We start from the raw sequence: 16,699 nt of genomic DNA, 5'->3' as shown, positions 1-16,699 counted from the left end.
TCTCTTAGAAATTATATTGTGAATTTCAAGCAACTTGATCATGAACATGTTGCACAAGCATGGGAAAGAAGGAAATTAATGATGCGTAATTGCCCTACACATGGTTTGAATTTATGGATGAGTATACAAAAAATTTATGCCGGATTGAATTTTGCTTCTAGAAATCTTTAAGATTCGGCCGCGGGAGGCACTTTTATGGAAATCACTTTAGGATAAGCTACTAAATTCCTAGATAATATTATGGTTAATTATTCTCAATGGCACACTGAAAGATCTCCTAGTAAAAAGGTTCATGCAATAGAAGAGATCAATGTTTTGAGTGGAAAGATGGATGAACTTATGAAATTGTTTGCTAATAAGAGTGTTGCTTCTGATCCTAATGATATGCCTTTGTCTACTTTGATTGAGAATAGTAATGAATTTATGGATGTGAATTTTGTTGGTAGGAACAATTTTGGTAACAACGAGTATAGAGGAAACTTTAATGCTAGGCCTTTTCCTAGTAATTCTTCTAATAATTATGGTAATTCCTACAACAACTCTTATGGAAATTTTAATAAGATGCCCTCTGATTTTGAGATTAGTGTTAAAGAATTTATGATTTCTCAAAAGAATTTCAATGCTTTGCTCGAAGAAAAATTGCCTAAGATTGATGAATTGGCTAGGAATGTGGATAGAATTTCTCTTGATGTTGATTCTTTGAAACTTAGATCTATTCCACCTAAGCATGATATCAATGAGTCTCTCAAAGCTATGAGAATTTCCATTGATGAATACAAAGAAAGAACCGCTAGGATGCGTGCTAAGAAAGATTGCTTTATAAAAGCGTGTTCTTCTAATTTTCATGACAATAAGGATGAAGATCTAAAAGTGATTGATGTGTCTCCTATTAAATATTTGTTTTCCAATATGAATCTCGATAATGATGGGACTGGAGATGAGTCAACTTTAGTTAAAAGGCGTCCCAATAATTCGGAGTTTTTAGATCTTGATACAAAAATTGGTAAAAGCGGGATTGAGGAGGTCAAAACTTTATGTAGCAATGAACCCACTATTTTGGATTTCAAGGATTTAATTATGATAACTGTTCTTTAATAGATTGTATTTCCTTGTTGCAATCCGTGTTGAATTCTCCTCATGCTTATAGTCAAAATAAAGCTTTTACCAAACATATCATTGATGCTTTAATGCAATCTTATGAAGAAAAACTTGAATTGGAAGTTTCTGTCCCTAGAAAACTTTATGATGAGTGGGAACCTACTATTAAAATTAAGATTAAAGATCATGAATGCTATGCTTTATGTGATTTGGATGCTAGTGTTTCCACGATTCCAAAAACTTTGTGTGACGTGTTAGGTTTCCGTGAATTCGATGATTGTTCTTTAAACTTGCACCTTGCGGATTCCACCATTAAGAAACCTATGGGAAGGATTAATGATGTTCTTATTGTTGAAAATAGGAATTATATGCCCGTAGATTTTATTGTTCTTGATATAGATTGCAATCCTACATGTCTTATTATTCTTGGTAGACCTTTCCTTAGAATGATTGGTGCAATTATTGATATGAATGAAGGGAATATTAGATTCCAATTTCCGTTAAGGAAGGGCATGTAACACTTTCCTAGGAAGAAAATTAAATTACCTTATGAATCTATTATGAGAGCCACTTATGGATTGCATACCAAAGATGATGATACTTAGATCTATCCTTGCTTTTATGCCTAGCTAGGGGCGTTAAACGATAGCGCTTGCTGGGAGGCAACCCAATTTTATTTTTGTTTCTTGCTTTTAGTTCCTGTTTAGTAATAAATAAATGATCTAGCCTCTGGTTAGATGTGTTTTTGTGTTTTAATTAGTGTTTGTGACAAGTAAAACCTATAGGATCTTCTTGGGTGATAGTTATTTTGATCTTGCTGAAAAACAGAAACTTTTGCGCGCACGAGAATAATTTTAATAAATCACAGAAACTTGCTATTCAGTTGATTCATTTTGAAGAAGATTAATAAACAAATTATTTAGGACTTCCTATTTTGGTAGAATTTTTTGAGTTACATAAGTTTGTGTTTGATACAGATTACTACAGATTGTTCTGTTTTTTGACAGATTTTGTTTTTCGTGTGTTGTTCGCTTATTTGATGAATCTATGGCTAGTATCGGAGGTTATGAACCATAGAGAAGTTGGAATACAGTAGGTTTAACACCAATATAAATAAAGAATGAGTTCATTACAGTACCTTAAAGTGGTGGTTTGTTTTATTTCGCTAACGGAGCTCATGAGATTTTCTCTTGAGTTTTGTGTTGTGAAGTTTTCAAGTTTTTGGGTAAAGATTTGATGGATTATGGAATAAGGAGTGGCAAGACCCTAAGCTTGGGGATGTCCAAGGCACCCTAAGGTAAAATTCAAGGACAATCAAAAGCCTAAGCTTGGGTATGCCCCGGAAGGCATCCCCTCTTTTGTCTTCGTCCATCGGTAACTTTACTTGATGCTATATTTTTATTCACCACATGATATGTATTTTGCTTGGAGCGTCTTGTATGATTTGAGTCTTTGCTTTTTAGTTTACCACAATCATCCTTTTTGTACACACCTTTTGGAAGAGACACACATGAATTGGAGTTTATTAGAATACTCTATGTGCTTCACTTATATCTTTTGAGCTAGATAATTTTGCTCTAGTGCTTCGCTTATATCTTTTTAGAGCACGGTGGTAGTTTGATTTTATAGAAATTATTGATCTCTCCAGCTTCACTTATATTATTTGAGAGTCTTTTAGAACAGCATGGTAATTTGCTTTGGTTGAAATTAGTCCTAATATAATAGGTATCCAAGTTGGATATAATAAAAACTTTCATATAAAGTGCATTGAATACCATGAGAAGTTGGATACTTGATGATTGTTTTGAGATATGGAGATAGTGATATTAAAGTTGTGCTAGTTGAGTAAATGTGAAATTGAGAAATACTTGTGTTGAGGTTTGCAAGTCCCGTAGCATGCACTGTAACGCCCCGAGACCGACGCTCCAGAAGACTTCCAGCTACTTCGAGTTTCTTGTGTGATTTGTTTTGTTTGTTGCATCATTTGCATTGCATCATGCCATCATGTCATTTAATTTTTCAAACTCGCCTAAATAAATTGCATAGATCGTTGATCTATTTAAATCGAGGGAATTCACATGGTGATTTCTCTTTACAACGTATAAAAGTCTCTCAATATTGTTAGGGAGCTATATTAAATATTCCACTAATTTGGAAATCATCATAACACACTTGCAAATTATCCCAATGCCTTTGTTATCTTAATTCTTGGTCTCCAACCTTGCCATATATTCTTTCGTCATTTTCCCGAGCTCCACCAAATTTCTCAACATTTTTGGACACTTCTAAATCCTTGTCCTTGTTCAAACCATTTGAATTAAATTCAAATGACTTTGGATTTAATTCTTGCAATCTTGCCCACACCATTTTTCTTGGAACAAGCTCATTTTTATGAGTCTAGAAAAGTTGTCTTTGTTCTCAAATTCTTTCCCTAACCCTCTCTTTCTTTTTGTTTCCTCTAATTTCTTTTCTGCTAAATAGTTAAAGAAGAGAAGGGAGAGACCCAGCTAGACCTCTCTCAGCCCACCAGGCCTCTGGCCATTTTCCTCTCCACTGGGCCGGCCTCCCAAGGCCCAGCCGCGCCCCGCTGTAACCCTAGCCTCCCCTGGCCGATCCCACTTCTCTCCCTCAATCCCTCCTCCTCGTTCCCACGCGCGCCGCCATCCCTCTCTCGCTCACGCCCGATCCCCATCTCCCTCCGCTCGATCTCCTCCTCACCCTCTCGCTCTCCTAGCGCGCACCCCCTTCGCTTGCCTGCTCCCTCCTGCTTCTTCGACCTCGCCTCGCCCCGCGACCCCGCCGCCGCTCTGGCCGGCGAGCCCATGCTCCAGGGCCGCGCCATTGCACCTTTGTTGCTCGCGACCGCCATGGGTGCCTGCAGGACGACGCCGCCGTCCTCGTGCTGCAACGCTGCTGGCAAGCCCTGCCTCTGTCACCTCCTTCCCGCACGTGAGATGCTCTCCACCGACGCTGTCCATCCCCGCCGCCTGGGTATGCCCCTGCCTCGTCCTCCGGCTAGGGTGCTCCAAGATCACGACCGCCGCTGCAGTTCGCAGCGCCTCTGCCTCCTTGCCATGGCCCCTCGCAAGCTTCCTCCGACGTCCATGGCCTCTCCAGCCTCCAGAAGCTCTGCTTCGCTTGCTCCACGCTAAGGCCGACGCCGGCCCCACTTCGTCTTGCTGCTGCTCGCTTGGACCGCTGCCCTGCCAAGACAAAGACTGCCCTGTACCGTCGCCTCGCTGGATCGTCAAGTCGTCTCGGATTGCACCAAGTACAGGGGAGGCCTGTGCGTTTCCGTTGCTTCATACCCGTTGAATCGTCAAGGCCCTCTGTTCAACTCCATGTACAACTACACGGTGAGACGCCAAGTACCACGACTATAGTCGTTGCCCCGAGGACACCGAGTACGGCTACTTCGACGACGTCCGTGAACCACTACTTCCACTACCGTCGCGAGAACGACTACTTCCACTACGACCCGTGTACCGCTACTTCCATCTACATCGTACAGAACCCGAACCGCTCCGAAAATGCACGCTTCAAAGGTATAATCCCGAGATGACGACGTCCGTGGACCGAATGCTTGGTTGTATGAGATGCTCGAGTTTTGCACCGTGATCGAATTGATCCTTGCACGTTCCTCCTCGTTTGCCATGCCACTAACCCGTGGGAACCCGGTAGTCGGGAGCACCCCACCATCTCTAGCATGTTGCGCACATCCGCACACTTCACGTTTGCATCAGTATCTCAATCAAGTTACCGGAACCGATATGTTGCCGTGGCATCATTTTCGGATTCGTTGCCGTGGCACCCGTTTTGTTCCGCCATGGTGACCAAATGCTTCATAACATGCTCATGTCAACATTTTCATAAAATTGCTTAAAACTTGCATTGTCATTCGCATCATGACAACAACATTTAAAATGTTTATATTTGTTGTTTCCATTAATTTGCTAAATGCATATGGGAATTAACCGGATTTGTTGTTTGTTATATCCGGCCCCATTTAAATTGTTTAGATGGTATAGTTTATATTATGCTTCCCCTCTTGCCATGTTTAACAACATTTAATATTGTTGGGTAGCTTAAACGAGAGATAACTAAATAATTGAATGTGGTGTTTTGTCAATATGCAACTCGTTGCATATTGAGCTCCACTTAACTTGTAGTATTGTTTGTTGCACTTTGCCATGCCATGCCTCATTAAATCGGACATGCATCATACTTGTTTGTGCATCATGCCATGTTTATGCTTGTGCATTTACCATCTTGTTTGTTTCTTTCCGGTGTTGCTTCTTAGTTCCGGTAATGTTGCGATTGTGAGGATTCGTTTGACTACTCCCGTTCATCTTCTTCATGGACTCGTTCTTCTTCCTAGCGGGATTTCAGGCAAGATGACCGTCACCTTGGATCTCATTACTATCTTTGCTATGCTAGTTGCTTCGTTCTATTGCTATGCTGCGCTACCTATCTTTTGCTCTTCAAGCCTCCCAAATTGCCATGAACCTCTCACCTTTGACACCCTTCCTAGCAAACTGTTGCTTGTCTATGTTACCACTTTGCTCAGCCCCTCTTGTAGCGTTGTTAGTTGCAGGTGAAGTTGAAGATTGCTCCATGGTGAATAGGATTATGTTGGGATATCACAATATCTCTTATTTAATTAATGCGTCTATATACTTGGTAAAGGGTGGAAGACTCGGCCTTATGCCTGGTGTTTTGTTCCACTCTTGCCGCCCTAGTTTCCGTCATACCGGTGTTATGTTCCCGGATTTTGCGTTCCTTACGCGGTCGGGTGATTTATGGGACCCCCTTGACAGTTCGCTTTGAATAAAACTCCTCCAGCAAGGCCCAACCTAGGTTTTACCATTTGCCTCACCTACCCCTTTTTACCTTGGGTTTCCGGAGCCCGAGGGTCATCTTTATTTTAGCCCCCCCCCCGGGCCAGTGCTTGTCTAAGTGTTGGTCCGAACCGAGCCGCCTGCGGGGCCCCCTTGGGGAAACTCGAGGTCTGGTTTTACTCGTAGCCTGTCTCATCCGGTGTTGCCATGAGAACGAGATATGTGCAGCTCCTATCGGGATTGTCGGCGCATCAGGCGGTCTTGCTGGTCTTGTTTTACCATTGTCGAAATGTCTTGTAAACCGGGATTCCGAGACTGATCGGGTCTTCCTGGGAGAAGGAATATCCTTCGTTGATCGCGAGAGCTTATCATGGGCTAAGTTGGGACACCCCTGCAGGGTATAAACTTTCGAGAGTCGTGCCCGCGGTTATGTGGCAGATGGGAATTTGTTAATTTCCGGTTGTAGATAACTTGACACCAGATTCGAATTAAAATGCATCAACCGTGTGTGTAGCCATGATGGTCTCTTTTCGGTGGAGTCCGGGAAGTGAACACGGTCTTTGGGTTATGTTTGACGTAAGTAGGAGTTCAGGATCACCTCTTGATCATTACTAGTTGACGACCGTTCCTTTGTTTCTCTTCTCGCTCTCATTTGCGTATGTTAGCCGCCATACTTGCTTAGCCACTGCTGCAACCTCACCACTTTACCCCTTCCTTTCCCATTAAGCTTTGCTAGTCTTGATACCCATGGTTATGGGATTGCTGAGTCCTCGTGGCTCACAGATTACTACAACAATAGTTGCAGGTACAGGTTATGCGATGATCTTGACGCGAGAGCGATGCTTGCTTGCTTTGAGTTCTTCTTCTGCTTCCTCTTCGATCAGGGGATAGGTTCCAGGTCGGCAGCCTAGGCTAGCAGGGTGGATGTCGTTTGAGTTTCTGTTTGTGTTTCATCCGTAGTCGGATGGTGCTCTTATGTAAGATGATGTTGTATTCATGTGGCTTTGTATGCCTTATGTATGTATCCCTATCTATTATGTAATGTTGATGTAATGATATCCACCTTGCAAAAGAGTCTTCAAGATGCGCTTCTATCCTTGGTGGGACCTTCGAGTTCCTTTAGGATAGGGTCGCATCTTGGGCGTGACAAGTTGGTATCAGAGCCTCGACCGACCATAGGAGCCCCCTTGATTGTTGGCCGTTGTTGAGTCTAGAAGAAAACTATTTTGAGTCTTAGGATTATATATATCGGAGAGTAGGATTCTTTTTACTCCTCAGCCCCCTTCGTCGCTCTGGTGAGGACTCCTGACGTAGATGTTTTGTCTTTCCTCTCCTCAAATTTCACTAAAAAAAAATTTAGGATCATGCGGGTATCTTGGGATCGTTCCGATATTCTTATGACGAGAACATTGTTCTTGGTGCCTCCTGACATTTAGGGGTTGTGGCAGTGTCCAGGGAAGTTGAGCTCCGAGGTGTTGTCGTCATAATTTTATCGTTGCAGTTCTAGAATACCTGAGTTTTGCCGACATCGAAAATCTCTTTTATGCAGTTGTTGGTGAGATAACCTCGACGCCACCCAGTACTGGGGAGTTCGGGAGTATTGCCATAGCTCGTATAACGAATGCTTTTTGAAGGTTGAGGTACACGATTTCCGGAGTTTTCTTGGTTATGTGTTGACGGATGGATACAGCTGGATGTAGGGATTGTTAGTTTGGGTGAGATATATTGCTTCCCCTGTATCCCCAACACCAGATTTCATAACCAGAAAGTTTCGAGAGTTTTATAGGTGGGAATTCAAGTAGCTCCTAGAATATCTTTCTGACAGATGCATGATATGGGATTGGGTAAATCTCTAACATATGTATTTGTTCCGGCTTATTCTGCAAGCCAAATCCTTTGTTTTGTTTTATTTGTGGTATTCGAGTTGCTTCGAAGTCAAATGTTGAATCCATACCTTTCCTAAACGGTGTTCTCATATTGCTATGTGAATACTAATCCTTCTTGATCACTGAGGTTGTCATGTCAATTCTTTTCCAACCAGTGCGCTTCTCTTCGAGATGATCCCATCATTCTCCCCATCCGCAAGATCAATTCTAAGTTTTCTCAACAGCGTTTGTTTCGTTCATCCCAAGTTGTCTTTGTTTTTCCCCACCCTCCCACCTTTTTCTTCAAGGACTCATTTATTTTAATCAAGTATCCATTTATTCATGTGAAGTCACTTCACTCTTTTCAATCAATGTTCTGATCCGGTGATCCCTCGTGAAGATGCTCACGAGCTTCAAGTTCATCATCCTCCATTCTTTTTTGCTTCTCCAGTGGATCCAATTCAAGCTTTCAGTGTTGATCATATTCCTTTCCTCGTGTCAAATGCTTTCTCATGCCGGTGCACCTCTCAATCACTCACCTCTTGCTATTCATTTGTTCCAGAGTGTTGAAGATATCTCAGAAGATTTGTGTTTCCATTCTTAATCCGTTCAAGCTTTTTGGAGATTGTTATCTCATTCAAGCCATTTTATTCAATCGGTGCAATCTCTCTTTAAAATCATTTTCAATGGTGTTTTCTTTTGAGTGGGCCCTAACCCACAGGATTTTTCCCAGGATCTTACCTGACTCTTCGAATTATCAGGAGCGATTCTCAAATTCCTTTCCAAGTTTGACGTAAGAATGAATTTTCATCAGTCACATGCCTTCTCCAAGGTCGTTTTCAAATTCTTTTCATCTTTGGCTCAACCTTTCCTCTTTTAATTCTCCCGGAGTATCTCAACAACTCATGGTGGTGTTTCTCATCGTCTTTCCCAACACTTGAAGACCGAGGAAGAGATTTCTCCTAAAATCTTGGTCCATTCTCTTGAAGATTCATGGTTCTAGCTTCATGCCATAATTCTTCATTCTCAGTGTGTAGCTATCGTTATCCAAATCTTATCAGTGAATCGTTCAAATATCCTCTAATCAGTTCATGATCTCTTCGTTCTCAGGTATCTAAATCCCCTCAAGTATCTTCATTCGTTTTCCAACTCTTCCCGGTGAATTGTGCCTTTGCTACTTTCATTTTGAATTCTTACGGTGGTTCGTTCAAGATTTCACTTCCTTCGTTATCATATCAAATATTCGTTGTTCCTAAATCCCACCAGTGGTTCCATCAATACTTTTTGAAGTTTACGCTATATCCCTCTTAATCCTTTCTACGAGAATAAGTAGTATGCCAAATCCATTGCTTGTCATCAATTTAATTTGATGAAGGATAAGCATACAATAAATCTTATTCTTATTTCCTCGAGGTGATTCAATTCTTTTCTTCCGGAGATTGTTCATGATGAAGTAATTCTCGGTTCTAGTGTTTCATCTTTTCATTTTCCGGAGTTCCAAGTTTTCTCGGTTATATCGTCGCGAAGCTCCATCTAAATCATTGCAAGGCTTCACCTTGTTCTTTCAACTTCTCTTCCTTTCTGTCATTCTTTTATTATCGGAGTTCTTCAGGGAGGCTCAACATGGTGGTTCGTCAAGGATTCTTTTCATTCTTCAATTGTTCTTTAAGATTTTATTGGAGCTATGATCTGCCAAGCTATACTCAAAATTAAACATGGTGCTCAACACATATTTTGTTTTGAGGCGTTCAAGTACTCTTCTTCTTGCATTTCGAAGTGCAATTCTTTCTACCTTATCTTTTGAGGTGGTGTTATGTCACTCTTGACAATTTCCTTCATGTTTCATGAGTCACATGTTGTCAAGAATGAGGTACTCTATATCCATTAATCCCTCCATTGGAGTTATCTTGGTAAAGATTTCACCTAAAGCCTTCCCTAAGGAATATGGCTAATTATGGTGCTATCAATGATCCGAGTTTTCTCTCTATCCTCTTGGTGGAAGAAGTTTTCATCTCTTCGTTGATCTCAAATCAAATCAATGGTTTCCATTAGTGGCCGGTTGTCACCTCATAGTCTCGAGATGTTTTCCATAAGCCCACAACAAGCTTGTGCTTCTCGTTGTTGATTTCCCAACAGCTCCGTTCGATTTTTCTTTGTAAGGATGCTTTCCAAGTTCACCTGTGGCAAAAGTTGTCATTTTCTTCTCCGTCCCTTTATCCCAATGATCTAACTTCTATTCTTTCGTTACGGAGGCATTGTGATGTTGTGCTCTTCACCCATCACCTCGTTTTCTGAGGATCGTGTTCTTTTCTTGCTTATCCATTTAACCGGAGTGTTGTATCATCTCTTCAATATCTTTTCATCTCATCAAGTTTTCTTCTCTTTTCTATCGGAATGCTGTCCAAATTCTGTCATTCTTGTTCCTTGGCTATCTCATTATACCGAGGTGGTCATATTCTTTTCGTTCGTGAAGCTCTTATTTCCATGTCTTTCAACCTTCAAGTCCTCGTAATACTCCTTGTTCCTCTTTTCTAACGAATTGTTTGCAATCTCGTTCATCTTTGTTGTACTTTTTCTTTTAAATTGCCGAACCTCTCATGGTTCGTGGTTTCACTCATTGGACGAAGAAGCAACTTAGTTTAACTCTTGTCTTCCTCTTCCTTTTCCCTCCGGTGCCATCCTAGATCTCGGACGAGATCCTCTTGTAGTGGTGGAGTGTTGTAACGCCCCGAGACCGACGCTCCAGAAGACTTCCAGCTACTTCGAGTTTCGTTGTGTGATTTGTTTTGTTTGTTGCATCATTTGCATTGCATCATGCCATCATGTCATTTAATTTTTAAAACTCACCTAAATAAATTGCATAGATCGATGATCTATTTAAATCGAGGGAATTCACATGGTGATTTCTCTTTACAACATATAAAAGTCTCTCAATATTGTTAGGGAGCTATATTAAATATTCCACTAATTTGGAAATCATCATAACACACTTGCAAATTATCCCAATGCCTTTGTTATCTTAATTCTTGGTCTCCAACCTTGCCATATATTCTTTCGTCATTTTCCCGAGCTCCACCAAATTTCTCAACATTTTTGGACACTTCTAAATCCTTGTCATTGTTCAAACCATTTGAATTAAATTCAAATGACTTTGAATTTAATTCTAGCAATCTTGCCCACACCATTTTTCTTGGAACAAGCTCATTTTTATGAGTCCAGAAAAGTTGTCTTTGTTCTCAAATTCTTTCCCTAACCCTCTCTTTCTTTTTCTTTCCTCTAATTTCTTTTCTGCTAAATAGTTAAAGAAGAGAAGGAAGAGACCCAGCTAGACCTCTCTCAGCCCACCAGGCCTCTGGCCATTTTCCTCTCCACTGGGCCGGCCTCCCAAGGCCCAGCCGCGCCCCGCTGTAACCCTAGCCTCCTCTGGCCGATCCCACTTCTCTCCCTCGATCGCTCCTCCTCGTTCCCACGCGCGCCGCCATCCCTCTCTCGCTCACGCCCGATCCCCATCTCCCTCCGCTTGATCTCCTCCTCACCCTCTCGCTCTCCTAGCGCGCACCCCCTTCGCTTGCCTGCTCCCTCCTGCTTCTTCGACCTCGCCTCACCCTGCGACCCCGCCGCCGCTCCGGCCGGCGAGCCCATGCTCCAGGGCTGCGCAGCTGCAGCTTTGTTGCTCGCGACCGCCATGGGTGCCTGCAGGACGACGCCGCCGTCCTCGTGCTGCAACGCTGCCGGCAAGCCCTGCCTCTGTCACCTCCTTCCCGCGCGTGAGATGCTCTCCACCGACGCTGTCCATCCCCGCCGCCTGGGTATGCCCCTGCCTCGTCCTCCGGCTGGGGTGCTCCAAGATCACGACCGCCGCTGCAGTTTGCAGCGCCTCTACCTCCTCGCCATGGCCCCTCGCAAGCTTCCTCCGACGTCCATGGCCTCTCCAGCCTCCAGAAGCTCTGCTTCCCTTGCTCCACGCTAAGGCCGACGCCGGCCCCACTTCGTCTTGCTGCTGCTCGCTTGGACCGCTGCCCTGCCAAGACGAAGACTGCCCTGTACCGTCGCCTCGCTGGATCGTCAAGATCATCTCGGATTGCACCAAGTACAGGGGAGGCCTGTGCGTTTCCGTTGCTTCATACCCGTTGAATCGTCAAGGCCCTCTGTTCGACTCCGTGTACAACTACACGGTGAGACGCCAAGTACCACGACTATAGTCGTTGCCCCGAGGACACCGAGTACGGCTACTTCGACGACGTCCGTGAACCACTACTTCCACTACCGTCTCGAGAACGACTACTTCCACTATGACCCATGTACCGCTACTTCCATCTACATCGTACCGAACCCGAACCGCTCCGAAAATGCACGCTTCAAAGGTATAATCCCGAGATGACGACGTCCGTGGACCGAATGCTTGGTTGTATGAGATGCTCGAGTTTTGCACCATGATCGAATTGATCCTTGCACGTTCCTCCTTGTTTGCCATGCCACTAACCCGTGGGAACCCGGTAGTCGGGAGCACCCCACCATCTCTAGCATGTTGCGCACATCCGCACACTTCTCGTTTGCATCAGTATCTCAATCAAGTTACCGGAACCGATATGTTGCCGTGGCATCATTTTCGGATTCGTTGCCGTGGCACCCGTTTTGTTCCGCCATGGTGACCAAATGCTTCATAACATGCTCATGTCAACATTTTCATAAAATTGCTTAAAACTTGCATTGTCATTCGCATCATGATAACAACATTTAAAATGTTTATATTTGTTGTTTCCATTAATTTGCTAAATGCATATGGGAGTTAACCGGATTTGTTGTTTGTTATATCCGGCCCCATTTAAATTGTTTAGATGGTATAGTTTATATTATGCTTCCCCTCTTGCCATGTTTAACAACATTTAATATTGTTGGGTAGCTTAAACGAGAGATAACTAAATAATTGAATGTGGTGTTTTGTCAATATGCAACTCATTGCATATTGAGCTCCCCTTAACTTGTAGTATTGTTTGTTGCACTTTGCCACGCCATGCCTCATTAAATCGGACATGCATCATACTTGTTTGTGCATCATGCCATGTTTATGCTTGTGCATTTACCATCTTGTTTGTTTCTTTCCGGTGTTGCTTCTTAGTTCCGGTAATGTTGCGATTGTGAGGATTCGTTCGACTACTCCCGTTCATCTTCTTCATGGACTCGTTCTTCTTCCTAGCGGGATTTCAGGCACCGTCACCTTGGATCTCATTACTATCATTGCTATGCTAGTTGCTTCGTTCTATCGCTATGCTGCGCTACCTATCTTTTGCTCTTCAAGCCTCCCAAATTGCCATGAACCTCTAACCTTTGACACCCTTCCTAGCAAACCGTTGCTTGGCTATGTTACCGCTTTGCTCAGCCCCTCTTGTAGCGTTGTTAGTTGCAGGTGAAGTTGAAGATTGCTCCATGGTGAACAGGATTATGTTGGGATATCACAATATCTCTTATTTAATTAATGCATCTATATACTTGGTAAAGGGTGGAAGACTCGGCCTTATGCCTGGTGTTTTGTTCCACTCTTGCCGCCCTAGTTTCCGTCATACCGGTGTTATGTTCCCGGATTTTGCGTTCCTTACGCGGTCGGGTGATTTATGGGACCCCCTTGACAGTTCGCTTTGAATAAAACTCCTCCAGCAAGGCCCAACCTTGGTTTTACCATTTGCCTCACCTACCCCTTTTTCCCTTGGGTTTCCGGAGCCCGAGGGTCATCTTTATTTTAGCCCCCCCCCGGGCCAGTGCTTGTCTAAGTGTTGGTCCGAACCGAGCCGCCTGCGGGGCCCCCTTGGGGAAACTCGAGGTCTGGTTTTACTCGTAGCCTGTCTCATCCGGTGTTGCCCTGAGAACGAGATATGTGCAGCTCCTATCGGGATTGTCGGCACATCGGGCGGTCTTGCTGGTCTTGTTTTACCATTGTCGAAATGTCTTGTAAACCGGGATTCCGAGACTGATCGGGTCTTCCTGGGAGAAGGAATATCCTTCATTGATCGCGAGAGCTTATCATGGGCTAAGTTGGGACACCCCTGCAGGGTATAAACTTTCGAGAGCCGTGCCCGCGGTTATGTGGCAGATGGGAATTTGTTAATGTCCGGTTGTAGATAACTTGACACCAGATTCGAATTAAAACGCATCAACCGTGTGTGTAGCCGTGATGGTCTCTTTTCGGTGGAGTTCGGGAAGTGAACACGGTCTTTGGGTTATGTTTGACGTAAGTAGGAGTTCAGGATCACCTCTTGATCATTACTAGTTGACGACCGTTCCTTTGTTTCTCTTCTCGCTCTCATTTGCGTATGTTAGCCACCATACTTGCTTAGCCACTGCTGCAACCTCACCACTTTACCCCTTCCTTTCCCATTAAGCTTTGCTAGTCTTGATACCCATGGTTATGGGATTGCTGAGTCCTCGTGGCTCACAGATTACTACAACAATAGTTGCAGGTACAGGTTATGCGATGATCTTGACGCGAGAGCGATGTTTGCTTGCTTTGAGTTCTTCTTCTGCTTCCTCTTCGATCAGGGGATAGGTTCCAGGTCGGCAGCCTGGGCTAGCAGGGTGGATGTCGTTTGAGTTTCTGTTTGTGTTTCATCCGTAGTCGGATGGTGCTCTTATGTAAGATGATGTTGTATTCGTGTGGCTTTGTATGCCTTATGTATGTATCCCTATCTATTATGTAATGTTGATGTAATGATATCCACCTTGCAAAAGCGTCTTCAAGATGCGCTTCTATCCTTGGTGGGACCTTCGAGTTCCTTTAGGATAGGGTCGCATCTTGGGCGTAACAATGCACGTATGGTAATCGTTGTGTAACAAATTTGAAATATGAAGTGTTCTTCAGGGGGGGGCGCGATGGTTAACTACTACCAACCTCCCCTAGGAGCATGCATGTAGTGCTTGGTTTTTGATGACTTGTAGATTTTTGCAATAAGTATGTGAGTTCTTTATGACTAATGTTGAGTCCATGGATTATACGCACTCTCACCCTTCCATCATTGCTAGCTTTTTGGTACCATGCATTGCCCTTTCTCACCTTGAGAGTTGGTGCAAACTTCGCCGATGCATCCAAACCCCGTGATACGAACATAAACCTCCTTATATCTTCCTCAAAACAGCCACCATACCTACCTATTATGGCATTTCCATAGCCATTCCGAGATATATTGCCATGCAACTTTCCACCGTTTCATTTATTGTGACACGCTTCATCATTGTCATATTGCCATGCATGATCATATAGTTGACATCGTATTTGTGGCAAAGCCACCATTCATAATTCTTTCATACATGTCACTCTTGATTCATTGCCCATCCCGGTACACCGCCGGAGGCATTCATATAGAGTCATATTTTTGTTCTAGTATCGAGTTGTAATCATTGAGTTGTAAATAAATAGAGGTGTGATGATCATCATTCATAGAGCATTGTCCCAATAAAAAAAGAAAGGACAAATAAAAAAAGAAGGCCCAAAAGAAGGGGGGACCATGCTACTATCCTTTTTTCCACACTTGGGCTTCAAAGTAGTACCATGATCTTTATGATAGAGAGTCTCTTGTTTTGTCATTTTCATATACTAGTGGGAATTTTTTATTATAGAACTTGGCTTGTATATTCCAACGATGGGCTTCCTCAAATGCCCTAGGTCTTCGTGAGCAAGCAAGTTGGATGCACACCCACTTAGTTTCATTTGTTGAGCTTTCATATATTTATAGCTCTAGTGCATCCGTTGCATGGCAATCCCTAGTCACTCACATTTATATCTATTGATGGGCATCTCCATAGCCCGTTGATACGCCTAGTCAATGTGAGACTTTCTCCTTTTTTGTCTTCACCACACAACCCCCATTATCATATTCTATTCCACCCATAGTGCTATGTCCATGGCTCACACTCATATATTGCGTGAAAGTTGAAAAAGTTTGAAAATTCTTAAGTATGAAACAATTGCTTGGCTGAATCCGGGTTGTGCATGATTTGAATATTTTGTGTGACGAAGATGGGACATAGCCAAACTATATGATTTTGTAGGGACAAACTTACTTTAGCCATGTTATTTTGAGAAGACATAATTGCTTAGTTAGTATGCTTGAAGTATTATTATTTTTATGTCAATATTAAACTTTTATCTTGAATCTTTCGGATCTGAATATTCATACCACAATAAAGAAAATTACATTGAGTAATGTGCTAGGTAGCATTCCACATCAAAAATTCTGTTTTTATCATTTACTTACTCGAGGACGAGCTGGAATTAAGCTTGGGGATGCTTGATACGTCTCCAACGTATCTATAATTTTTGATTGTTCCATGCTATTATATTATCTGTTTTGGATGTTTAATGGGATTTATTATACACTTTTATATTATGTTTGGGACTAACCTACTAACCTGAGGCCCAGCCCAGATTGCTGTTTTTTTTTCCTATTTTAGTGTTTCGCAAAAAAGGAATATCAAACAGAGTCCAAACGAAATGAAATCTTCAGGAGCGTGATTTTTGGAACAAACGTGATCCAGAGGACTTGGAGTGGACGTCAAGAAACACATGAGGAGGCCACAAGGCAGGGAGGCGCGCCTGCCCCCCTAGGCGCGCCCTCCCCCCTCGTGGGCCCCTCGTGGCTTCCCTGACCGACTTCCTTCGCCTATATATACTCTTATACCCCAAAAACATCCGAGAGCACCACGAAACCCTATTTCTACCGCCGCAACCTTCTGTACTCGTGAGATCCCATCTTGGGGCCTTTTTCGGCGCTCTGCAGGAGGGGGCATTGATCACGGAGGGATTCTACATCAACACCATAGCCTCTCCAATGATGTGTGAGTAGTTTACCTCAGACCTTCGGGTCCATAGTTATTAGCTAGATGGCTTCTTCTCTCTCTTTGATTCTC

This window comes from Triticum dicoccoides, chromosome 5B (assembly GCF_002162155.2).
Source record: "Triticum dicoccoides isolate Atlit2015 ecotype Zavitan chromosome 5B, WEW_v2.0, whole genome shotgun sequence".
In the NCBI taxonomy this organism is placed as follows: Eukaryota; Viridiplantae; Streptophyta; class Magnoliopsida; order Poales; family Poaceae; genus Triticum; species Triticum dicoccoides.
Note: the sequence above shows the minus strand (reverse complement) of the source record.